The sequence below is a fragment of the Schistocerca piceifrons genome, chromosome 3 (assembly GCF_021461385.2).
Source record: "Schistocerca piceifrons isolate TAMUIC-IGC-003096 chromosome 3, iqSchPice1.1, whole genome shotgun sequence".
NCBI lineage: Eukaryota > Metazoa > Arthropoda > Insecta > Orthoptera > Acrididae > Schistocerca > Schistocerca piceifrons.
In genome coordinates this window covers 502494433-502521908 of record NC_060140.1, presented here as the reverse complement: position 1 = coordinate 502521908, position 27476 = coordinate 502494433, and positions in this window count along the sequence as shown.

Below are 27476 nucleotides of genomic sequence, written 5' to 3'. Positions count from 1 at the left end.
CTGCCCAGCCCCACCGCTGAACAGCCTATTAAGCTGCTAATATATAACTACCTGCATACGCATTTTCGAAAGTATTTCTTCATGAGTAAGTTGTGGTTTGTGGCACTGAACCAGTGAGATTCGGCTGTTTTTACGTTTATTTCACGACCATTTATCTCTCTCGATAATTTACTAATGCTTGGAATAATATATAATAATTATTTTGTCAATCAAGTGGGAAAGTAATTAAAACGAAGTAATAATCATAGGGCTGGTGCACTAGTGTCGTTCCACCTGTCAGCAGTGACTGTCGCGGATCTAGATGTGGTGATACGTCGCGACTCCGAGCCGTGCTGTGGAGTTCTCTGTGAGCCGGGTTGGGTGGTGTTGACTGTGGAGTGCGCGAGGTGACGGGCGTCATCAGCAGAGGCAACCTCGTGCGCTGTCTGGCATTGTACACGCATGGCGTTTTGGAACGTGTGTCTAGCCAGTGTGGAATGTGCACTTGGGGCTGAGATTTCGGATATTTTGGACACGGTACGTTACTGCGTAACCCGCAAGTGAAAATGATTAGCTGGTGCCTGGAGTGACTGAACTGCTTATGTTCACTGCGAGCGTTTGTAACGCGTTAGACGAACTGGCCGTTAGTAATCAGGTTACATGTAGCAGTGGATGAAGTTGCCACTGCGTTTATTGATTGCAAATTTTCAGAGCCAGTTATTGTTTAAACTGATTTTCCTATACGTTCAGTGACCAGTGGGTATCCATACCAACTTTTTATGTGCTGTTAGTGATACAAGGGAGGTAGATATTGAATGGCTCAACGTATGACTAGCATCTAATACTGAATAGTCTGAGATACACCTTTGACTAACGGTTAATTTGATGCAAACTATATGCACGGAAGATAATTGGTTGTTCAGCCTGAATTATGATGTAACCAATCCTCACGTGCAACGGAACCAGGTGGATGTTTAATAACAGCCAGGTTTGAGCAACATTTTTGGGAAGCAAACCCATAACCATCGAAGTTTCATTACTGAAAGGAAGGAAGTTCGGTTTTAATATCCCTTTTACCACCATCAAGTGCTTGTTTTTGAGCATGTTGTTTTGACATTTGTCGCTTGGCTAATCCCGCGCGGATTTGCAGAGATGCTCTAAGGAGCAATCTGTTCGTGCCGTTGAGATTTGTTACGTATTTGGAAGGTTGTTAATCTTTAAATAAATTTACTCATTTTTGGAATTTTTAAATCAACACAATAGACCGCTCCCAACCCTTCATGCTACTGTCTAGTACCGCCACAATATAAAATATTAATTCTGCAGATCTTCGCCGGCCGCTGTGGCCGAGTGGTTCTAGGCGCTTCAACCCGGAACCGCGCTGCTGCTACGGTCGCAGATTCGAATACTGCCTCGGGGATGGATGTGTGTGATGTCCTTAGGTTAGTTAGGTTTAAGTAGTTGTAAGTCTAGGGGACTGATGACCTCAGATGTTAAGTCCCACAGTGCTTAGAGCCATTTGAACCATTTTTTTTGCAGATCTTCAGTGCAGCAAATAACGGTTGAAAAGTGTACCTCAAGGATGCAGTAGGCTAGAAATTATACTAAGCACATTACGTTACATACATCTGAATGTTTGTGACAAATTTCTAATTTTTCAGTGAAGGTGTGTTTAGATTCTAAACTGTTTGGCATTCTTGCAGCCGGCCCACATGGGGCCCGTGGCAGGAGCAGGAGCAATGGCTCACCCATTACTCTGTAAGTCTGTAATACATATTTCTGTGACGTGTTGTACTTTCTCAAGGATCATCTCACCATGGACCTACGGAACGAAAAGTATATCTGTCTATAACTCGTCTTCCTGTTTTCATATTTGATTTGAAAGTTACATAAATTCATTTAAAATGGGAAGTGACTATGACTCGAACTTGAACTCTTGTTGTTCGAAGACTGTCACGCTTGTCTCACCAAACTTTATTCTTGCGATATCTCTGTCCTTTTCTCCTAACCACACAAGGCATGGGTATCTGTTGCAAAACAAATACGAAGCAGAACCTCCTTTGTAGCTGCCACAACGAAATGGTGGACAACTATCATATGTGACGTATGTATGCAGGCTGAAGCGACGAACGAAAATTTGTACCAAGCCAGCGATTCGAACCCGTCTCTCCTGCTCTCTAGGCAGATGCGCTAACTACAAAACTTCTACGTCTGCATCAACTAACTCCTGAGATGCTATCAATTCACATCCATAAAGTTCCAATTCGAATCAAAAGTCAGTTACAGACAAACGAGCTAAGCTCATGTGCGCTTAGAAAACTTCTTTCTCGGGCAGCGTCAGTTTCCACGCCCCGAGCGGTCAAGATCTTAGAGAGCGTCACAAGAGCAGAAGGGTTTCCGTCTCATCGACACAACGGCACGGCTAACAGCCAATAAAACGATTCTGTTCCCCTAAAGCTGATACTTTCTTCTTACTGAACATATTAGTCCTTTTGTAATACAAGTCATAGCTACGGGACTGTCAACTGTCAATCTACCACTCTGAGGCGAGCTATCTTAGCGAGCACGTACTTTTATAGGCAGGGCAGCGCAAAAATGTTAACCTATGTTCAGCTAGTGGTCAATTAATTGGGTAAGCGCGGAATTATGATCATCACCGAAATTATCGGGTAGGCTGTCCTACCTTTGGCAATTTATTAATATACCATAGTTTCTGTGATCCGTTATGGAAGGAAGTTATCCACCCGTGCCAAAAAAATATGGACGTTAAGGTAGTGTTACTGCAGCAGTAGCCAAAGCGCTGTATGCTATGAACAGTCACTGTGAGAATGTAGTCGATATGGAAGTACGGCGCCTAATAGGAACAAGCCGGTATTGTCTGAAAATGGGACTGTTATTGGGGTAAAGGTTCCCGCCAAAAATAGTCTCACAAGCATGTCAGCAGAAGGTGTTTCCACTCAGACGAATTTGAGCAATATGGCGAGAAAAATAATTTTACCATTAGTACAACCCTCCTTCATATATAATCTGTTAGACTATTATCGATAAAGACGAAAGAGGAGAGTAGGGGATAACGAAACAAATAAATATGGGTCTGGCAACCAATGGGTTCCCCGATACGAAGAATCAATAAGTGCAGTCATACCAAGATTACAAAAGTGTTGATGTCTAATGTTGCATTAATTTCGAAACAGCGCAAGTCAGGTGTAAATTACAAAGTGGTAAACTGCTGTCGTTTGATTTTGTCGTCATAGCGGATACCTTGGTACTAGTAATTGTCATTTCGAAAGCAAGTGTATCGCTCGCGGCTCGCTAATACCATGGTTACTACCATGAACCTTTCCAATTTGTTGTGGGGGGAGTATTGAAAAGCTTTTATGTAGTCCAGTCCTGTTGATAGTGTCCATGAACTCCGGGAACGCGTTGAGGATGGTTGTCAATGCATTCGGACCATGGCTGGATTTATGAACGTGTACACCCACTGATGAGACGAAGTTCTGAGCCCGCCTTCACATAAACGATCGCCATGTGGAACATTTGTTGTAATGTGTTTGTTCTCAAGTGCATATCTGCAGTCCGGATCCTTGTGGACTCTATTATAAGGCGTCCATGTAATCAGTCGCAATACGTCGTTCCGGGGAAACCATTGCTATCGGGACCTATTTTTATTATGATTATTTGCTCATTTCTTTCCCTTTAGTCTGCACCTATATAAGCTCTAGCTAAAAACAGACGTCTAAGGGGCGAACGTAGAGTTTACGTTTGAGGGCGCTGCCGTAGTGTATATACAAGTAGCGCAACTCCGATGGGTGTATCTCATTAGTGTGGCATTCGTGTCTTTCCGACGAGGGTGCAGTGAATGCGGAAACGTGAACTATGGAGACTTTATTACAAAATGTGTCCAAACAGGACCAGCGTGCTTTTATTCTGTTCATGGCTGCCGAAGGACAATCGGCTATAGACATTCACCGGAAAATGAAGTTATGCCTACTCAACTGGGGGACACTTGAGCACCCGTCCTATAGTCCCCATGCAATTACCACACCTTTAGTCCTTAAAAAAGGTCTTGAAGGGTGAAAGATTGCTATTGGACGAGGACGTGCAACAAAGAGGTAAAGACTTCTTCATACAGCAGAATACGCTGTTTTACCAAACGAGTATCTTCAACTTGGTGCGTCGGCGGGATGGTTGCCTCAATGTTCACGGAGATTTTGCGTGATTGTCACACCGATTCTGGACTGTACAACTTTCGAATCGAAACTTTTTGGTCGTTCCTTATTAAAAAAAATGATTGTGGCCCTTTTTATATTTGTTGTTCTTGCGGTCTTCAGTCAGCAAATTGGTTTAATGTAAATCTCCACGTTCGTATATCCTGTGCAAGCATCTGCATCTCTGTATAACTACTGAAACTTGCATCCATTTGAACCTACTCAGTGTAGTCAAGCCTTGGTTTCCCTCTTCAGTTTTTACTCTCTGTCCCCCTATCCTTCTGATGTCAAATATATGAGTTCTTAATGTCTTAAGAATGTCATGTCAACTGGACTATTCTTTAAGTCAAATTGTCCCACGAATTTCTTTTATCCATTTCGATTTAATGGACCCTGTTAGCAAAATACAGTCAATTCAAATGTAAAAATAACATATTTGGCTCATTCTGGAACTAAAGGCAAAAAAATTAATAATCCTCTATTCGGAATAATTCATTCCTACTTGCATGGTAAGTAAGCGAGGTGTTATTTCAGGAGTAGCTTTTGAAGTTCACGAGCAGGAAATGCTATCTGTCACTGAACCGGTTGTTGAAGGTGTGAACGTGAAGAGATTCATCAAGGAAACAATCAGTGAAAGGAAATTAACTGATAGCAAGCTTCAGACTTTGTCTAACTTTAGGCTCGTAGATAATTTCCGTGCACATTATTTGTATGGCACTAAACCCGAAGTGCAGCCAAATATGCTTCCAGCACAATGTAAGCAACGCGGTGTATTCCCTGTGTTCGTCAACGTCATAAATGCCTCAGATTCCAGAATAACATTAGCCAATGCTGCAGTGACGAGCGGTGTGCCAAACGTGGAGAAGATACATCAAACATAGCTACCTGGCTACTCATATAAAGCGAAGAAAGCCTTCTCGCTAAGGAAAAGAACTGCCGGTCTTAATTAGGAAGCACAGAGAGAAAGATGTGCTGAAGCTGTGGTCGCAGCGTCTCTGACAATAGACATAAATATATATACAGTTATCATGCTCACAATGTTATTCGATGTATGGTATTACAGACCATTCCTTCGGCTTCACCAATATGTTCGTCAGCAACAAGGAGTCATTCCCCCACTAATACTTCTAGAACTTCCCAGAAACAGGTAAAAATAGGCCCTCTTGGAAATTTCTAACACAGACAATAAAGAATGTCAGTCTCATTCTAGAGGAAAAAATCCTCATGTTCTGTTTCAATACCACTCGATCGATAGTTCAGTAAATGTATTAGTTTCCAACCCTAGAAAGCTTAATCTCTGTCCTTCGAAACGATGGTATGTGTCGGAAGCTCTATAAACATAAATCATTGCCGTATTCCTGGTCGTGCCTTTGACATTACAACAAACACCTTCATCAATAACAACTGCCTATCATCAAATGTGAGTCAGTTAACAGAGCAGAGCAGAATTAGACACCACAGATTTAGCGAACAAATTTGTATTATTTCGAATAATGGTCTTCAGGATGTGGAGCGCTCGGTCAGCTAAGAGGCCTCTAAACGCAAAAACATGCCTTCCTGAAACATGGTCCAAACAGAACAGACATATCCTCTTTAAAGCATTCTCTGTCATCAGGTAAAATAGGGCAGCGGCCATTCTCACGTGGGTAGATATTACAATCTCATAAATGTGTGTTAACATCTCCCACTGCCGCGCGGGATTAGCCGAGCGGTGTAAGGCGCTGCAGTCATGGACTGTGCGGCTGGTCCCGGCGGAGGTTCGAGTCCTCCTCGGGCATGGGTGTGTGTGTTTGTCCTTAGGATAATTTATGTTAAGTAGTGTGTAAGCTTAGGGACTGATGACCTTAGCAGCTAAGTCCCATAAGATTTCACACACCCATCTCCCACAACAAGGTCGTGCGAATTCGTTTACGGACTATATGGTTCACGCTCTTATCGGTATACGGCACGCCAAAAAGTAGGATCAGCGAAGTGTAATGGAAAGCCGTGTTGTTCCAGCTAGAAGCACGCCTGGTGATTTCATCGCACACAGCCCAAACTGAAGGAACTTGCATACAGACAGTTCAGGATAAAAAGCAGTTACTATAATAGGAGACAATGAGCTGGTAACACAAAACAAAGAAAAACAATTTTGATTACTTTTGTTTTGGTGATAGTTTAATAGTATGTGTTTCTTCAACTTGAGTCCATATCTGGCCCTGGTTTTTTGTATCGCGTACTTTTTCTCATAATTTCACTCCGTTATGAACCAGAAAATTAGCAAAATCTAAGTAATTGTAATGAAAAATGATTTAGTTTTTTCAATACAAGGGAGGTTTTAGGGTCAGTATAAACATGAAAAAATAATTACGTATTCCCTTGCCTATATATACTTTTCTTTAAAGGAAACTAATACAGATTTTTCTCCGAAAAACTGGCTGCTGTACGTCTCGGTAAAATGACGTACTGGTATTCCAGCGGACCACATACCGTCGTTTCATGGTTTGGATGTGATCATAAACGTGCTCACCTTGTTTCTGATTGACATCATACCGAATTTCAGGGCAAAAACGAGGTGACTGTTCAGAAAGTGAACGTGAGGCTTATCAGTCTGGTTCTTTAACTTTTCCGGCATGTTTAATGCAAAAGACACATAATGAGTCCGTTTTCTGCTTAAGAACTTAGGAACCACCTCCTTGAACGATACCGAGGCCACCCACTCACGTATGCTCACTTCTTATTCAGTCGAAGTGAAATATTTTTGGAATTTCAGCTGCAATAAATACGGATTCTTCAAATGTCGTTTCTAACAAATGAGAAAAATTCTCGCAAACACCTGAAATATTCTCCGTCTTTAGGTAAGTCGCTCACAAATTGTTTCAGCAAACCCAACTTAACGTGTAAAAATGATAATATATTTTCTTTCAGAACCATGAGGTTCCACTCAGCAAAAAGTTCTTCTACTGGCTTCAGAGATTTTCTTGTGGCTCAGTTTATCCTGAACCAATGTTGAACCCTTGTCCTACTAATCCACTCAGGGGAGAGATAATTATTTTTTGAATCTGGTGTTCACTACTTGAAATTTTTGTTCCCTCGGAGCGGTGCAATTTTATTAATTGTAAGAATTACATGGATGCAAATTTAGAGCCTCAGGAGGATCCGTTGCGCATAATGAGGAATTTTTATCTTAGGGTCCTTTTATGGACAGTTCACCCAAATCAGAACAGCAGAACTTAAATTATATAGGAAGAGAGCCCTCGGGAAATCACGACTGGACTTTCATCTGTGAAACCCTGTATTTCAGGCCATTCAATACGAGGTCTGGCACACAGTCTGCGTCATGACTTCCCAAAAGGAGGTCAGAGTTACAACTGGATTCAGCAAGTCCAAGCCGTGTGTGTGAATAGAATAGCAATGACTACTCCCACAAGTGATAATAACTAAGCCATAAAATCTGCAAACTTATGCAAGATGTATGATGATGATGATGATGATGATGATTGGTTTGTGGGGCGCTCAACTGCGCGGCCATCAGCGCCCGTACAATGTCCCAGTTTTTACACAGCCCAGTTTTTGTACACAGTCGAATCTAGCCACTGTCACGAATGATGAAAGATGTATGCATTTCATGTCCTAGAAAACAATTTGTATACCCTATCTACTAGCGAAGTTTAATGGAAATAGTGGCCCGTATGTACTTTCATAATGATGCGAAACTAATAAAAGTGGCACTGCGTAGATACTAATTTGAATATTAAACAGCGACTACTGACTTACATAATGGTGAACCAAAATGAAAAGTGTGACTTTCTGCTTAAAGAGTCCACGAAGCTGTCTCCTCATCTGTGTAAACATAGATTTGGTGAGCAAAAAAGTTGTATAATTTCAGTAAGTATCTAAATCCTGATTCTCTCTCTTACAAGAACAGGATTACGAAGTAAAATGCCTTTCAAACAGCAGTCAGCAAAGCAGTATACGTCGACCTACCTTTATCAGCACCTAAAACCTAATAGCAAGCAGAACAAAACTTTTGATTACTAACCAGCTGACACACCCAGCGTTGCTTGGGTACTTATTTGTAGCTGTGCCCACGACGTCGTACTAATAGAATTTATTTTTGATTTATAAATCTTCTACGTTCGAAGTTGTATGATTTGGGACATGAACGTAGAGTGTGTTAACTTCACTAACATGGGAACAACAATTTATGGTCAGCCATGCGAAAAGTGGCTGACACTAAGGCCCACGCCTACAACACACAGTGTCTGGACTTCTGCTTTGTTCATGGTCATGGTATAACACAAGCTCATCAGGAATTCTACACGTTTAAAGAGATATGGTAAATCGTTAGGCATAAGTGATATTCGGGGTACAAAAACTTGCTCGCCTGCACCAATTCCCATCAAAATGTGTGCATCTATGATGTTACGTTGGGCAGAAATAACTTTCAGCCTCTGTGAGTGAAAGGCTCTGAGGAGCAAGATAATGCTCGACGATCTCGATCAGTTACATTGCGCCTGGCTTTTGGAAGAAGTTCTTAAAGAGCAAGTTAAAGCCAGATGTTCTGGAGCTATAGCAAGTCTCGCCTGACGACCTTCATTGGATTCTTGAGACCGCTTAATCCTCAGTGTTTTACCCATCTGGTGTATCCAGAACAGCTCGGCTGTTTTCAAGACATTTTTATTCATAAACAAAACGAAATCAAAATGTAATGTGTAGGCACCAAAATCACAAAGCAAACTCAATAAATTCGTTTTTCCTAGCGAAGAATATAAATAACAACTATTGAAAGAAGCAAAGCAATGTCGCTACGTTTTTAATACATGAAGGAAAATCAGTGAATCTGTATAGCGTAAACAAGTAAATTGGCTGTTAGTTTGTATTCATAAAGATAAGAGTGCGGCGCTTAATTCTGAGGTAAACGACAGATGTAAACGACAGAAAATACAACTGCCACTGAGTTAAAAACTAACAACGCTACCTATTGGTTCTTTGTACCACAAAACTAACAGTGCCATCTGTTGGTTCTTTGGTGTACTACTCTGTGGTGATTATACGCATTATACAGCTGAACTATTAAGTTGAGCTGATTATCTTAGATACAACTTTAAATTATAATATCTTTCTTTTCTGTGCTCCGATTTTGGTTAAACAAAGCCTTTATGTTACCCTTAGCTACGCTCAAGTTACCTGTGAAAATCCCATGAAACTTTGTATAGTAGTTTTGCAAATTAGTGTATACAAACATACAGACGTTGCGGTTCGAAAAAAAATTTAAATTACGATATATTTTTCTCCATGGTACGATTTTGATTACATAAAGCCTATACGTTGCCCCAAGCTATGCGCAAGTTACCTGTCAAAACTCCATGAACATTCGTCAAGTAGTTTTAGATATTAGCGTGTTCAAATACACCCGATGACGTTACAGTTTTTTTATTAGTATTATAGATATAGATATTACTCACAAGGGAACCTCCCCATCGCACCCCCCTCAGATTTAGTTATAAGTTGGCACAGTGGATAGGCCTTGAAAAACTGAACACAGATCAATCGAGAAAACAGGAAGAAGTTGTGTGGAACTATGACAAAAATTAGCAAAGCATACAAACTGAGTAGTCCATGCGCAAGATAGGCAACATCAAGGTTACTGTGTGCTGAGGAGCGCCGTGGTCCCGTGGTTAGCGTGAGCAGCTTCGGAACAAGATGTCCTTGGTTCAAGTCTTCCCTCGAGTGAAAAGTTTATTTTTTTATTTTCAGACAATTATTATCTGTCCGTCCGTCCGTCCGATGCGATGTAACTGCGCCGTAGTATGGGGACGTTGTATGAAAACGTTAAAAACGTATGTTTTGACAGAGCACAGGGAAAACTGTGCGACTGTGAAACTGTTGCATTCATTTGTTGCAGTTTATGTGACAAACTCTTATGTTTTCATCACTTTTTTGGGAGTTATCACATCCACAAGAAAACCTAAAGCGGGCAAGGTAGAAGAATCTTTTTACCCATTCGCCAAGAGTACAAGTTAGATGGGTCGACAACATATTCCTGTCATGTGACGCACATGCCATCACCAGTGTCGTATAGAATATATCAGACGTGTTTTCCTGTGGAGGAATCGGTTGACCTATGACCTTGCGATCAAATGTTTTCGGTTCTCATTGGAGAGGCATGTCCTTTCGCCTACTAATCGCACGGTTTTGCGGTGCGGTCGCAAAACACAAACACTAAACTTATTACAGTGAACAGAGACGTCAATGAACGAACGGACAGATCATAACTTTGCGAAAATAAAGAAAGTATACTTATCACTCGAGGGAAGACTTGAACCAAGGACTTTTTGTTCCGAAGCTGCTCACGCTAACCACGGGACCACGGCTCTCCTGAGCTTACACTCTCCTCGATGTTGCCTATCTTGCGAATGGACTACTCAGTTTGTATATTTTGCTTATTTTTGTCATAGTTCCACACAACTTCTTCCTGTTTTCCCGATTGATCTGTGTTCAGTTTTTCAAGGCCTATCCATTCTGCCAACGTATAACTAAATCTGAGGGGGGTGCGATGGGGAGGTTCCCTTATCAGTGGCAGCTCAACAGGTGATTGTCTGTCCATCAGAATGCATATAAGTCGTCTAGTTAGCTCATGTGAAAAAAAAACGAGATGGCTGCCATGCGAAGTGACACAGATTCCAAGGACTGAATATAGAGGTCGGCAAGGAATTTTGAAATAAACCCATACGATGTAGATTAGTAAAGGTGTGCATGAGTATTATCTCATCACATAAGTAAGTAATTTTACAAGCCAGCACAGACATTCAAACGCTCAGTTACGTCCACATCTATACGATTACTACTCTTCAGTTGACATTCAAGTGCTTGGCAGAGGGTTCATCGAAACACCTTCAGTCTACTACTCTACAGTTCTACTCTCGATCAGCACACGGGATAAAACGAACACTTAATCTTTCCGTCCGAGCTATTATTTCTCTTACTTTATTATGATGATAATTTCTCCCTGTGCAGCTGGGCATCAACAAAATATTTTCGCATTGGGAGGAGAAAGTTTGTGATTGAAATTTCGTGAAAAAATTTCGCCGCAACGAGAAGTGTCTTTGCCACACCAAACAGCGTGTCATATCCGTGGCACTCTCTCCCCTATTTCGCTGTAATACAAAACGAGTTGCTCTTCTGCGAACTTTTTCGATGTTCTCCGTCCATTGTATCCGGTAAGGACCACTTAATGCGCAGTGCTACTCCAGAAGAGGACGGATAAGCATAGCTTAGGCAGCCACTGTAGCAGATATGTTGTGTCTTACAAATGTCCTGACAATAAAAGGCAGTCTTTGTTGCGCTTTCACCACAACGTTTCCTATGTGACAGTTCCAATTTTTTTTTTTCGTAATTGTAATCCCTTACTCTCGATAAGCAAACGAAACATCACGTTCGATCTCATAATTATTAACAAGCAAAAAACTACTTTTTTCTTCAGGGGAGAGTAGCAATCTTAAATTTTCACCACGACTAATAGAAAAAAATAATTCTCGGTGCTATAATCAGATTCAATTCAGTTAAACATGTTCAACTTGTAAGCATCCATTTTACTGCGCGTAGGAATACGGCCACATGCCTGAGCGCGGCGTAATCACAACTAAGCAGTGCCAGTCTACCCTCGCCTCTTGCAATATCTTTCATCGCAGGAATGAATGGAAGTAATCTCTTCCAGTTCTTTGTTCATTATAGTGTCTGCAAAATAGCATAGACCAGACGGAGGTAGTCTTTCTCTCAACCTCGGAATCGTCTACTTCAGAACGCAGTCCAAAGTGGAACCAGAACACAGAGTGGCAAAGATTGACGTAGTCACACATCAAAGAACCTAACCAATTGCTAGGAAAACAAACCCACTCACAAAAAACACAGAACCCTACAGTAACTCTGGAAAGAGGCTGCTGCAGGGTTTGAATTGATTAATAGAAATTAATTATAGCCAGTAGATGATACTAAACTAAGTTTTCGACAAGTAGCGTAGAGAGAACGTTTACGTGTATCTATACTCACTTCGGCGAGAGACAGCTGTCAGCGTTCTTGCAAGTTTTCAACTGCGAAATGCAAAATAGTGCTGCAGCAGTGACCGAAAGTCACGGTTGCCTGGGACTGGGGCAAAACGTAGTCGTATTTATAACAATGTAAAACAAAGTTTCTTAACATGATTGGTCGTGGTAGACTCGCGGAATAGCCACGCCAAGGGATCTTTTCTCAAATATAGGTAATAAAGTAAGTATGTTTTTCTATAATACGTAATACGGTGTACTTTATGAACGGAATTTGAGAGTTCTTGTAAAGAGGGGTACAGTGATATATAAGGCTTGATAATATTTACCGTAAATCATTTGTAAATAATGTCTAGAAATGTGATATATATGGTGGCCAGAGATGGCGGCACAATAACAGATGAGCTGACTCGTGAACACATGAAGTATAGATGTTTATAGAGTGAGGATTCAGATGTGCAGGACGAGAATTCTGTCTTTAACATCTGCTGCATCTGAAGTCACGTGATTTTGGGACGACGAATTTTAGTTCATATAGCGCTTGGCGTATTTTGAGTGTTATTACTAGATAAATCGCACTCAGAAGTAACGTGAAACTTTGTATACGCGTTTTACAGACATATTAACAATTTGATACCAGGAATTCAAGTTGTTTTAAAGATGTGTAGATTCATGGTATTGTGCTTTTTAGCCGCAGTATGTACCATTGCAGGATGCAATGATACATAGGTGATAATCTGAGCAGCCCCCTTAGATTGTTTGCAGATGACGCTGTAATTTACCGTCTAGTAAAATCATCAGACGATCAATTCCAATTACAAAATGATCTAGAGAGAATTTCTGTATGGTGCGAAAGGTGGCAATTAGCACTAAACAAAGAAAAGTACTTGGGTACTAAAAGGAATCCGATAAATTTTGGGTATACAATAAGTAGAGGAGTTTGTGGCACAACTTGACAAGAAAAAGGGACCGGTTGGTAGGACATGTTCTGAGGCATCAAGGGATCACAAATTTAACATTGGAGGGCAGTGGGGAGGGTAAAAATCCAGAGGGAGACCAAGAGATGAACACACTAAGCAGATTCAGAAGGATGTAGGTTGCAGTAAGTACTGGGAGATGAAGAAGCTTGCACACGATAGAGTAGCACGGAGAGCTGCATCAAACCAGTCTCAGGACAAAAGACCACAAGAACAACAACAATCATAGCTCAGATTCCACTTTATTTACGTGTTTTCGGTAACAGGATAAAAATAACATCCATCAATATTTGTTTATATTTTCTATTGCAGTTATTCATATTGTCGAATCTCTGTTCTCTTTAATTACCTTACAGTGACACTGTAGACGATGCCAAAGTGCAACGAGAAAACAGCGCATTTGTAACTATAAAATTGTTACAAGTAAACACGGCAAGTGATTTGCACCACCTGCTTGTCCATTATTATTTTTAATCGAATGGGACGGAAATCGGTAGATGTGATGTACATGTACAGACAAACAAATGATTACAATTTCAGAGAAATGGATGATTTATTCGATATAAAGGGCTTCACATATCGTGCAAGTCAGTAACGTGTTCGTCCACCTCTGATCCTTATCCAAGCAGTTACTTGCCTTCGCACTGATGGTGTTGCTGTTTCTGATTTATATAAATGATCTAGGTGATAATCTGAGCAGCCCCCTTAGATTGTTTGCAGATGACGCTGTAATTTACCGTCTAGTAAAATTATCAGACGATCAATTCCAATTACAAAATGATCTAGAGAGAATTTCTGTGTGGTGCGAAAAGTGGCAATTAGCACTAAACAAAGAAAAGTACTTGGGTACTAAAAGAAATCCTATAAATTTTGGGTATACAATAATTCGCACAAATCTAAGGAAATACAATTACGAGCAACTTAAATTGGAAAGACCACATAGATAATATTGTGGGGAAGGCGATACAAAGACTGCGCTTTGTTGGCAGAACACTTAGAAGATGCGACAAAAACACTAAAGAGACAGCCTACGTTACACCTATCCGTCCTCTGCTGGAATATTGCTGCCCGGTGTGGGATCCTTACCAGGTAGGATTGACGGAGGACGTCGAAAAAGTGCAAAGAAGGGCACCCCGTTTCGTGTTATCGCGCAATAGGGGTGAGAGTGTCACTGATATGATACGCGAGTTGGGGTGGCAGTCGCTGAAACAAAGACGGTTTTCTTTGCGGCGAGATCTATTTACGAAATTTCTCTTGCGAATGTGAAAATATTTTGGTGACAACCACCTATGTAGGGAGAAATAGTCATCATAATAAAATAAGATAAATCAGAGCTCGAACGGAAAGATTTAGGTGTTCTTTTTTCCCAAGCGCCATTCGAGAGTGGAACGGTAGAGAAGTAGTATAAAAATAGTTCGATGAACCCTCTGTCAGGCACAAAAGTGTGAAGTGACCATGTAGATGTAGAAGTAGATGTAGATGTTCTCTTGAGGGATATCGTGCCAAATTATGTCCAACAGGCGCGTTAGAGCGTCAAAATTCCGAGCTGGTTGGAGAGCCCTGCTCATAATACTCCGAAAGTTCTTAGCTGGGGAGAGATACAGTGACCTTGCTGGCCAAGGTAGAATTTGGCAAGCAAAAATACAAGCAGTAGAATCTTTTGGCGTGTGCGCGAGGGCATTATCTCACTCAAATGTGAACCCACGATTGCTTGCCATGAAGAGCAAAATCGCAGGGCGCAGAACATCGTCTGCGTACCGCTGTGCCTTAAGAGTACCGCGTATGACAACCAAATCGACCCTGTTGTGAAAAGAAAAGTAACTCCAGACCATCTATTCACGTTGTCGGGCCGTACGGCGCGTGACAGACAGGTCCGGGGCTCTCCAGATACGTCTTCGGCTTATAATCTCACTGGAGTAGATCTGTCTTCAGTGATGAGTCCCTCCTCCAACTGAGGCCTGATGAACAGCGAAGACGTGTCTTCAAACACCCTGCGCAGCTGTGGGATGCCAATCTGACTGTTGCCTTCCATACGGCCCGACAACCAGGAGTGGTGGCTTGGGGTACAATTTCCTTTCATAGCAGGAACCCTTTGCTTGTCATCCGCGATACCCTTACATAACAGCTCTATGTCGACGATATTCTATGCCTCGTTTAATTGCCCTTCATGCCAAGCTACCCTGGACTTGCATATCAGCAAGGTAATGCCGTCCTGCATACGCTGCCGGTTTCTAGTACTTGTCTTCGTGCTTGCCTAGCCCTACCTTGGTCAGCAAGGTTGCTATATCACTCCCCAATTCGGAACGCTTGGAGTATCATGGGCAGGGCCCTTCAACCAGCTCTCGATTTTGACGATCCAACGGGCCAACTGGGTAGAATTTAGAATATCCAACAACTCTGTCAATGCCAAGCCGAGTAACTGCTTGCATAAGGGCTAGAGGTAGAGCAATGCGTTATTGAGTTGCTCAATTTGTGAAGATCTTAAATCATCCAATTTTTCTGAGCTGTAATCATTTGTTTGTCTATACATGTACACCAAGTCAACAGATTTGCGTCCCATTGGGATAATTTGTTCATGATGCGTTGCATTTTTTGTCTTAGAGTGTATTTTACATCGATTGCAGACGTGAGGATCGCGGAACAGAGCTGAAAGTGGGCTGCACTGTCAATATCTCTCTCCTTTGCAGTGCACTTTGCATTTCGCATGCGATTATCTCTTCTTTTGTGTACATCTATAATGATATTAAAAACCTAATTGTTACATCAATCAGTGTCAGGGCGAGTTATTTGTATATCAATATCTCTCTCCTTTGCAGTGCACTTTGCATTTCGCATGCGATGTATCTCTCTTTTGTGTACATCTATAATGATATTAATTGTTACATCAATCAGTGTCAGGGCGAGTTATTTGTATATTTTCGTAACTACTCTAAGTTATTAATGCCAGCGGAGGAGAGCAGAATGCTTTAATAAGTGAGATTAATGTGTCGTGATGAGAATGGAGGTTGCTTCATTCTGATAAGACAGCGTGTGATACAAATTATTCCTACTTGTGTTGAATGACCCGCACCTTTTGTCAATCTGATATCGATTGCAAGCTGTCGACCTACATTTATTCAATTGCATCAGAAGAAAACTCATGTGTAAAATATTGCTTGTTGTTGTTGTGGTCTTCAGTCCTGAGACTGGTTTGATGCAGCTCTCCATGCTACTCTATCCTGTGCAAGCTTCTTCATATCCCAGTACCTACTGCAACCTACATCCTTCTGAATCTGCTTAGTGTATTGATCTCTTGGTCTCCCTCTACGATTTTTACCCTCCACGCTGCCCTCCAATGCTAAATTTGTGATCCCTTGATGCCTCAAAACATGTCCTACCAACCGATCCCTTCTTCTAGTCAAGTTGTGCCACAAACTTCTCTTCTCCCCAATCCTATTCAATACCTCCTCATTAGTTACGTGATCTACCCACCTTATCTTCAGCATTCTTCTGTAGCACCACATTTCGAAAGCTTCTATTCTCTTCTTGTCCAAACTGGTTATCGTCCATGTTTCACTTCCATACATGGCTACACTCCATACAAATACTTTCAGAAACGACTTCCTGACACTTAAATCTGTACTTGATGTTAACAAATTTCTCTTCTTCAGAAACGATTTCCTTGCCATTGCCAGTCTACATTTTATATCCTCTCTACTTCGACCATCATCAGTTATTTGACTCCCTAAATAGCAAAACTCCTTTACTACTTTAAGTGTCTCATTTCCTAATCTAATCCCCTCAGCATCACCCGATTTAATTCGACTACATTCCGTTATTCTCGTTTTGCTTTTGTTGATGTTCATCTTATACCCTCCTTTCAAGACACTGTCCATTCCGTTCAACTGCTCTTCCAAGTCCCTTGCTCTCTCTGACAGAATTACAATGTCATCAGCGAACCTCAAAGTTTTTATTTCTTCTCCATGGATTTTAATACCTACTCCGAATTTTTCTTTTGTTACCTTTACTGCTTGTTCTAAGTATTGTTGATAAAATGTCTATAAATCTATTCTTCCAAGCCCTATCCTGCCTATGGCAGAGTTAGAATGTCATCGACAGATCTTGGATTTCTAATTTGTTCTCTGGGAACGATAATTCCCTTTCCAAATATTGCTTGAAATTTTAAATTGTCAAAGCAGCTTCTGATGTGCCGTAACAGACCCTTTTTGGCCACTACATAAAACTACTTGAGATTATCTCTTTCCATATTGATATGTTTACTTGCATTTTCTCACTTAGTTTTCTCTGTGTGATTCTAGATTTCCTATATGGTTTCTCTTTACTAACATGTAGTGGAGGTCAGAAGCGGCTCTCGTTTACAGTGACTTGGCAGGTTTTGTGGGGGACAGCTTCCATGAGCTATAACCCCACCAAGGCTGTACGAGGGAAATAGTCGTCTTCATTTTGACACTATTTCAGAAAAGCCTTTCGAAGCAACTCAGGTCTTTCAGTCATGATGTCCAAATACTTTGGCTCCGATTACTAGTTTTACTGAAATGATTATGTTCTAAGTATTGTTGATAAAATATCTATAAATCTATTCTTCCAAGCCCTATCCTGCCTATGGCAGAGTTAGAATGTCATCGACAGATCTTGGATTTCTAATTTGTTCTCTGGGAACGATAATTCCCTTTCCAAATTTCTCTTTGGTTTCCTTTACTGCTTGCTGAGTACACAGATCGAATAACGGTAGGGATAGGCTACAGCCGGCCGGGGTGGCCGAGCGGTTCTAGGCGCAGGTTCAAATCCTGCCTCGGGCATGGATGTGTGTGATGTCCTTAGGTTAGTTAAGTTTAAATAGTTCTAAGTTCTACGGGACTTATGACCTCATAAATTAAGTCCCATAGTGCTCAGAGACATTTGAACCATTTTTGATAGGCTACAAATCTGTCTCACTCCCTTCTCAACGAATGTTTTCCTTTAATATCTTGCGAGTCTCATAACTGTAATCTGGTTTTTGTGTAATTTATAGCAAAAGTTTCGCTCTCTGTACTTTATCCTTTAGAATTTTAAAGAGTGTAACCCATTCAGACATTACTGGGATACATTATCGAGACACCGCTTCTGACCTCCTTCACAAGCAGATAAAGATTACACATTAATACATCCCACTTCTCTCAATAAATCCAATTTCGTATCCTTATCTTAAAATTTCCCAAATATCTGTGGTTATTTTCCTATAGAAGTTAAGCTGAACTGTGGCAACAATTTAAAAAAATCGAAAGAAGTACAGAAATTGTAATTGTTTCGCGATTTCCAAAATCACTACAGACGAATAGCGCTTGTCACAAAACCACGACTGACTTTGTCAGAATGGCAGCATTCCAAGGAGACGTTAAGTGTAAGTACTGGTTAGTGTTTTGTGCACCTGCACGTGCTATGAGGGGCGTTCAATAACTAATGCATCACATTTTGTTTCTCGGCCGCTACCGGTTAAAAAAAATTGGAATTTGTTGTGGGACGTCGTGCAATATTCCTGCTACAGCCCTTATGGTTTCATGAAGTTACGGTAGGTGCCAGCGCTATATATTTCTTTCAAAATGACGTCTGTAACGGAAGCGCGTTCCAAGCAGACAGCAGTCACTGACTTTATTTTGGCGGGAAACCAGGTCATCGAGACATTCTTAGGCGCTTTCAGAATCTCTACGGGGACCTGGCAATAAACAAAAGCACCCTGAGTCACTGGGCGAGGCGTCTGCATCATCGCAACATTGTTCCGGCCGGCCCCACACAGCAGTGTTGGAACGTGCGGACGCTCATTCGAGGCGATCGACAGATCACAAAGAAACACCTCGCTGCTCAACTGGATATCTCTGTTCTTAATACTGACACACCCGTCCATCACTTGAGGTACTAAAGGGTCAGTGTCCCTTGAGTTCCTCGCCGCCTAATAGAAGACCATAAAGAGGAACGGCCATCTGTGAGGAGATGCTTGCGCGTTACGAGGCTAATCGTGACAATTTTTTGTCGAACATCGTCACTGGCGATGAAACTTAGGTTCACCACTTCGAATCAGAAACAAAACGGCAAGGCATGGAGTGGCGCCGCACCACCTCTCCTCTGAAGAATTAGTTCAAAGACATACACTCAGCTAAAATCATGGCGACGGTCTTGTGAGACCCTAAAGTGGATATTTTGTTTGATGTCCTCCCTAATGGTGCAACCATCAAAGTTGAAGTGTATTGTGCTACCCTCATGGAATGCAAGAAACGACTTCAGCGTGCTCGTCACCGCAAAAATGTAAACAAACTTCTCCTTCTCCATGACAACGCAAGGCCTCACAAAATTCTGCGCTCCCGAGTGAAGCTCCAGTCTACAGCTCGGATTTCGCAAGTGCTGACTTCCATTCTTTGGCTCAATGAAGGATGCACTCCGTGGGTAGCAGTACGTGGGTGATGGGGAGGTTATTTATGCAGTAAGACGTTGTCTCCGACGTCGCCACTAGTGTGGTACCATGTGGACATACATCCCAGTAAGGCGGTGTAAGGCCGTCACATTGAATGGAGATTATGTTGAAAAGTAGGATTTTGTATCCAAAAGAATGAGAAATAGTATGGTGTTCTAAATCCTGAATAAAATCAATCTGCTTTCAGAAAAAAAGTGTGTTACATTACTTAATAAACGCCCCTCGTATTTCCGCTGTTCATTGTGACGGAGGAGCGTCAGGAGGGAAATCTGTTTAAAGCTGGACGCGAGAGCGTGTAGCGGGTAAGCCGACGTTAAAGGTGCGGCGCAGCATCAGGGGCGCTGCGGGTCTGCTCTGAGCTAAGAATACCGAAGCGTGGGCGGCGGGGCGGCACCCAGGCCGCAGTCAGGTCGCGACTCCCTGCTCCGCCGCGAGGGGCGCTGCTGTCGCCGGTTGACAAGCGAGCCCGCGGGCACGGCAAACCACCATCAGCACACACTATTAGTGTCCATCTTTTTTACGGCTTGCGTCGTATTTGATCTCTTTATAATACAATTATGTTGCCGGGCAATTTGGGTAGCAGATACGAAACAAATCTTGACCAGATATAGAACTAACGACTCCTTAGCAAACATAATTTATCTGATTCTCTATGGGAAACATCGCTGCAAGCCAAAGGAGGTGCTCGTACAATTGTTTGTATGCACTGTGACTATATTTCGTTCATCATAAGAGTAAATGTGATGTAAACAAACACAAACGCGATGATTGGCCAACAGCCATAGCACACGTATGCTGATGGTGTTATGCTCTCGGAAATGGATCCAATTTATGTAGTGGATATCTTATTAATATATCATGTAAATGAAACATTAAGATATTCTAATGTTCTTGTAGAAATAGTAAACAGCCAGTCAGTTGCAAATTGGAAGATTTACTAAAACTATGGTTTAGTAAAAGTATGGTTTAGGTTTACTAAAACTATGGTTTCAACGTTTATGAGTGGTTCTACATTGATGAGGAAGTACCATATGGTAACAATCATGTTGTGCATCTTTTAATTTAATAAGGAGGTGAAATTTTATATTTGACGATGCCTTTCTGCTACATTTTAACGTACTTTCCCACAACATGTAATCCAGTTGTCGATATTTTGCTTCTGAAGAAGACGTTTTTATAAATGTTGAAACCATAGTAAAGGGGTTTTAATAAACCTTCCAATTTGCAGCTGACTGGCTGTTTGTTATTTCGGCAATAATATTTGATTCTACGGTTGCTGCTCCAGCCTTGTACAACATTTTAAAATATCCTAATCTATTAACAGCCATCATCGTTTTTCTTAATCATACTTTAGCTTTATAGTTTTCATTTCAAAAGTTGTATACAGTCGCAATCTCTGCAAACGCTAGATGTGATCTGATTGTGTGAAAATAGTCGACACTGTTCCCTGCTTTCCTGCCTCGTAGTGAAATACGCGCGAAACTCCGTTAAAAATGGCTAGGAACAGGTCGTTCTTAATGTTTTTAATGAGACTGTAGAGAAAATAGAGTTTGAAGTCTTTCGACAAACTGAATTTACTAAATATAAGGCAGATGTGGAAGGAAAGAAACATCGGTACCGTGGGAATCTAGTAAGCGAGTATTGTGTGGGTCTCTGGTTATTTTCTCGCTGTAATCTATCTTTTTTCCTTCATTTCTAATTCTTACATAATTTAAATATGAAATTCATCAAACATATGCTAATTAACACATAGTTAATCATCACTTTTATGAAAAATGCACATCTTATTGTTTCTAATTACGTATCGTACTCAGATATCCAGTTTTCATTCTAAAATTAAATTCTTGACTATCGATGTTTTATATAAGGTTGTTAATAAAGATTGTTTAAGTTAAGAAAACATTACATACTTAAATTTTTGGAAAAAATGTAAGAAAATCATATACTATTTTTTCGGACAACAGATGTGGTCTCAAATGAACCAGAGTAATAAGTGTCGTAGAAACACAGCATCGAGCACACCGTACAAATGCAGTTTTATAGCTGCCACCATTCCATTGCAATCTGAACTCAATAGAATTGATCTGGGGTCACGTTAAGGTATTCGTAGCGAGAAATATCGAGTAATGTAAACTCACGGATATACACGAAGCTTTGTCACACGTGACTGCTGAACTCTGGCGAAATGCAGAATAGCACGCCATTAAAGAAGAGGAGAAAACGTGGTTTTTGGGTGAAATCGTGGATTCTGTTGTTGATCGACTCGTTACCAATGTAGCAGACCACGGTTCCAGTCTTGAAATGCATTCCTCGCATCTGGACGTGGAAGGAGTTCAGAGATTACTGGACGACTGACTGCGGGTGATACCTTCCATAGCCTCAGTATTTATCTATGTGGCAAAATCCCTGCAATACGCTTGTACATCACACATACCTCATGTATAAAAGTTACCCTGTGTTAGGAATTTTCATTGCTCTTGTTTTTAATTATAATCCTATGTTAGTTAAGAACGAGAGCATCTTATGTTTTCCATTTGGTCATCTAAGAAGCGGATTGCACAAGTTTTTACATATTTTATTTAACTCTATTCAAAAAATTTAATCACATTCGAAGCTATATAGTTTCTCTGCTCGTCTCTTTTTACATCTTAACTGCAACTGTTCAAATCACTGCACGTTAGTTGGACTACTTGGATGGCCAGTGCTGTTCAAATTAAACGCGTCGGTAGAGCTGTTGCCCCGTATCATAGATGAGTCGATATGTGCGTAACGCACAGAATAAGACGTATCCTTAGTAGCGTAGTTGACTGCACTCGAAACAGCGTCAATTCGGCTCCAAGTGAAAAGAAATCCAGTGAGAGAAGCGTAATGTTTATATCAGGTTTACTGTTACGATGAGTTCCTTAGCGTGGCGTATTGGCGTCGGGGAGACCAATCGGCGAAAGGCCCGTTACTACCCACTTTATAAATACTGTGTCCCAAGCTATTAGGATTTTTTACTCATGAGTACTTTCGGCATGATTAACTACTGCAAATAAATGTTTAGTTTTTCATTGACAACTTAGAAGATAAAGTGAAACAGACAAATCTACATATGTTGTACATTTACAGAACGCTTTTGACAATATTGACTTCATATACTCTCTGAAAACCTCAATCTAGTATGGATGAAATACATAAAACGAAACATTATCTACAACTTGTACGGATACCAGACTGTTGTAATGAGAGTTGAAGCACATGAATAGGGAAGCGGTGATTCAGAATGGAGCGAGACAGGGTCGCTGCCTAGCCCCAATGTTATTCTGTTTGAGCATTGAGCAAGCAATGACGAAAATCAAGCTAGCGAAGGGAATTAAAGTTCAAGGAGAAGAAATAATATATTTGAGGTTTGCCGATGACATTGTAATTACGTCAGAGTGTAAAGTGAACTGGATGAGCAGTTGAAGGAAACGGATAGTGATTTGAAAAGAAGTTATAAGAAGTAGAACACTAACAAACTTAAAACGAGAATAATGACTGGTCGAGTATTTCACGGACGCGCTGCCGGTTCATAGCGTCTAATGGATGTGCTGTAGTGTGTACTGGTTAACGTCGATGGCTGGTGTGCTGCAGCTCGCAGAGAAGTTCTTGAAATATCTTATGTTTTGTGTGTTTGGAATGTCTGATGGTTGCATAAATATGAGTGCGTACTGACAACTAATACCTCCTAATTTTTTATGCGACAACTCTTAACTTTTTAAACAAAACGCATGTCATTAACATTCTACATCTTCATTCTTAATGTCTAAATATTTATATCTCAGCATGGTCACCGTGGCAACGAACACATTTCTTCTAGCAAGAGGCCAGTTTGTTATACCTCCACTGTGGAATGCCTGACTCTGTTGACGGACCAACAAACTCGCATTTGCATCGCTTCATCACTGTCAAAGTGAAATCTTCGACGGTGTTCTTTACGTTTTGGAAAGTGGGGTCAAGATGGGATTGTATGAAGGATGATCGATGACCGTGACTATAGTACATGTCACAGCGCTCGTGTGTCGTCTGGCATGCTCCATGTGTGGACGAATTCTTCGAATTCGTGCTTCGGTAACAGCACGCTGTTGTTCACGCACCGCTCTTTTTCACGCACCGAAATAGTTACGTTACACATCGCCATGTTACAGACCACAAATTCGGAGACCTCTAGCGGCAAAAGATTCCAGCTTTCATCAGCGAAGCGGAAAACTCGAACGAGTAACGTGCATGACATGTAATCTATCATCCGATACTGAGAGAAGAATAAAAAAATTCAGAACGCCCTCGTACTAGCATTCTAGAATTTCCGGTGTATGCATAAATAAATACCATCTCTGTCCGGGAGATCAATTCTTTTCTGCCTGCACGTGGATATCAGTTATACACGTGGTTTTACCTGTATCCGTTGGACACTATGGACCGGCGTACACACTTGAGCTGTTCCATCAGGTAATAATTTGGAAGAAAATGAAGCATCACAAGGGTGATGATATGTAGTTGAATGAAATCACGCGGTATTGAGGGAACTAGATTGGGAAATGGGAAACAAAAATATTAGATGAATTTTGCTATTTGGGCTATAAAATAACTGATGATGGCCGGATCAAAGAGGATATCAAATGGATATTGGCTATAACAAAAAAGTATTTCTGAAAAAGAGAAATTTATTAACATCCCATATGAATTTAAACGTTACGAAATCTTTTCTGACGGTATTTGTCTTGAGTGTAGTCTTTTACCTTCCAATGTGAACGATAAGTAACTCAGACAAAATGAAATGTACAGCCACAGAAGAACGTACTTAAATCGTGTAACTAATGAGGAGGTACTACATAGAACTGAGGAGAAAAGAAATATGTGGCGCTATTTGACCAAAAGAAAGGATAGGCTGTTGGGCCACGTCCTAAGGCATCAAGGAATAATCAGTTTGGTAATGTAGGGAAGAATCGGGGGATTAAAATTCTGTAGGGAGACCGAAGCTTGACTGCAGTGAGCAAATGGGCCAAGGTGGCAGCAGTTACGCACAGATGAGGAGGCTTGCACAATTTAAATCATCGTACAGAGCTGCATCAAACCAGTTTTCGAACTTGAGTTGACAACGACAATCACAACTATTTGGACCCGTTTACAGTGACACATAAGGGTACAGAATATTACGGAGCTCTCACTCAAACATCCGTCTTGTCTGTTGCATAGTGATACTGCCAGCTATGACCTTAACAGTCAGTTCCTTTTAGGATTCTACTGGCCGCTCATACATCAGATGCTTTATGTAACCTCACTCGAAAAAGTTCATTGGAGTGAGATCATGCGATCGCATGTGCCATAGGTCAGGCGCTCCCTTTCCAACCTGAGGACGAGGAAGTCTGTTCAAATGTATGTGAATTCCTAAGGGACCAAACTGCTGAGGTCATTGGTCCCTAGACTCACACACTACACACCCATGCCAGAGGGAGTACGTCATCCGAGATAACTGCCTGTAGGCTTGGCAACAGCGCAAGACGTCATCGAAGATGGCGGCAGGTCCAACTGATGACGTGAGTACCGTTATCCAAGATGGCGGGTTTTGATGGGAAAGTGGCACGCCTCCCTGGTGGAAAGTTTGAATTTTGGCGGGAAATTAAATTACGTGCTTCTACGGGTCACCTGCCAGTCCCCCACCAGCTTTCCAGAGATGTATAGCGTCCACTGTTCACATTCTGTTGTGGTTGGCAGGAGAGCCAACGCCGTTTTACTAAAGGAGGCCGAAATGCACGCGTTTTAGCTCACGCAGGCTGGCGTGAAGTCTGGAACATGACAAGGAAATTAGAATTCAGAAAAAACGGACGTAGCTAGTGGAATACTTAACTTTAATCCGTTAATGATGAACGTCGGTCTTGACGGTACATGATTCACAATATCAATAGTAACTGATAATGGCGCCTTGCTAGGTCGTAGCAAATGACGTAGCTGAAGGCTATGCTAAACTATCGTCTCGGCAAATGAGAACGTAAGTAGGCAGTGAACCATCGCTAGCAAAGTCGGCTGTACAACTGGGACGAGTGCTAGGAACTCTCTCTAGACTTGCCGTGTGGCGGCGCTCGGTCTGCAATCACTGATAGTGGCGACACGCGGGTCCGACGTATACTACCGGACCGCGGCCGATTTAAAGGCTACCACCTAGCAAGTGTGGTGTCTGGCGGTGACACCACACATCCAATCAGGGTTCAGAAATTATACTATGCTCACATCAGTCCTATATAAAATGATCGTTAGTCACAAAGAATACCTCTAACAAGGAAACAGATAAACGCAAAGCAGCAGTGTCTGAAATGTGAAATTACACTTCATGCCATCACTAGCTCTGTAAACAGGACATCTGTCAAGCAGATGTATACATGGGGATTGCACTGTCTCACAAACACCTATCTTTAACTTAGAATCATCTTAATTATGAAACTGAAGTATCGATTTTATACCCAAGATGCAACAAGGGAATGGAGTACATCACATAAATCTCCGTCCGTTTAGAAGAATGTACCGAAACAGCATGGTCATTTTTCATCGCGCATGAGATGAAAGTCCTCTGATGACGGACAGGTTTGCTGTTAACGATCGCAAGTAGACAGCACTCTAAGTCATATACAGAGCACGTGGCTGTATATGAGTCGAATGCAAGCTATATCACAGGACTGATGCATCCTGACAGAGCAGCGGAAAAAAATGGTCAAATGACCTTCGCCAACATCCCCCTCCCTCTCTTGAATGCATCATCAGTCCATCTCAATCGATCACCCCATCCACTCTCTCTTATCCTTTAATGCAGATGCAGGTAACTTCAGAGGAAGATGGTTCTCTGTTTTCCTGGAAAGTGTCAAATACAGTAGTCAACTCGTGTGTATCACTGTTGCCCCAGGGTCAGGGATTTTCTCTGCCTCGTGATGACTGGGTGTTGTGTGATGTCCTTAGGTTAGTTAGGTTTAAGTAGTTCTAAGTTCTAGGGGACTGATCATAGATGTTAAGTCCCATAGTGCTCAGAGCCATTTGAACCGTTTGATTTGAACCGTTGCCTCAATAGACATACAGTAGAATGCTACCTCGACGGAAAAAAACGTGACTATTTCCCTGGACGCCTTCGCTTCCATGTCCACGTTTTTTCGGATTCCTCTTGCTGTCGCATGCTTGTTGCCATGTACAGGAATTGTTCTGCGCCAACCAGAACACACTCAATTACTTCCTCAATTCCTCCGCATTTCAGCTTATTTTCGCTCAATTTATACGTATTTTCCATTATTTTTCGCAATTCTATCGATTTTTTATCTAACTTCTATCCATGCGATCATGACATAACCTCTCGTTCTATATTTTAAAACTGTTTGTAAATGTAGAACGGCTGCCAACACCTAGCGCAAATCCACTATTTTTCTGATCGGGAGACGTAGTATAGCACTGTACTCGATTGCATCCAGTCGCCTCCATCCGCATATTCCACATCTGCAGTGCGTTTGCTCTGTATTCTTTATGTCTGTGTATGTGCATGTGTCGCGATGCTGCTGGCGGAGTAGCTCCTTCCCTCCCTCCATCCATCCATCCCGTAGGTGTTTGGAAAAAGGGAGGGGGGAGGGCCTCGATTTTCGGCAGTTTGCGATTGTACATCAAGGAGAACGCCCGTTTAACTACTGCCTCCTCTGTAGTCTTTTACGAAGATGATTTTCCCCTGTACATGTGCTGCATTATGACCCATTCATTACAAATGCTGGTTTTTTCACGACAATTTCGAAGTGTAATTAGAACTGTAAGGCATTTTTTTCCATGAGCTGTGATTGCGTGTATTGGCTTTGGT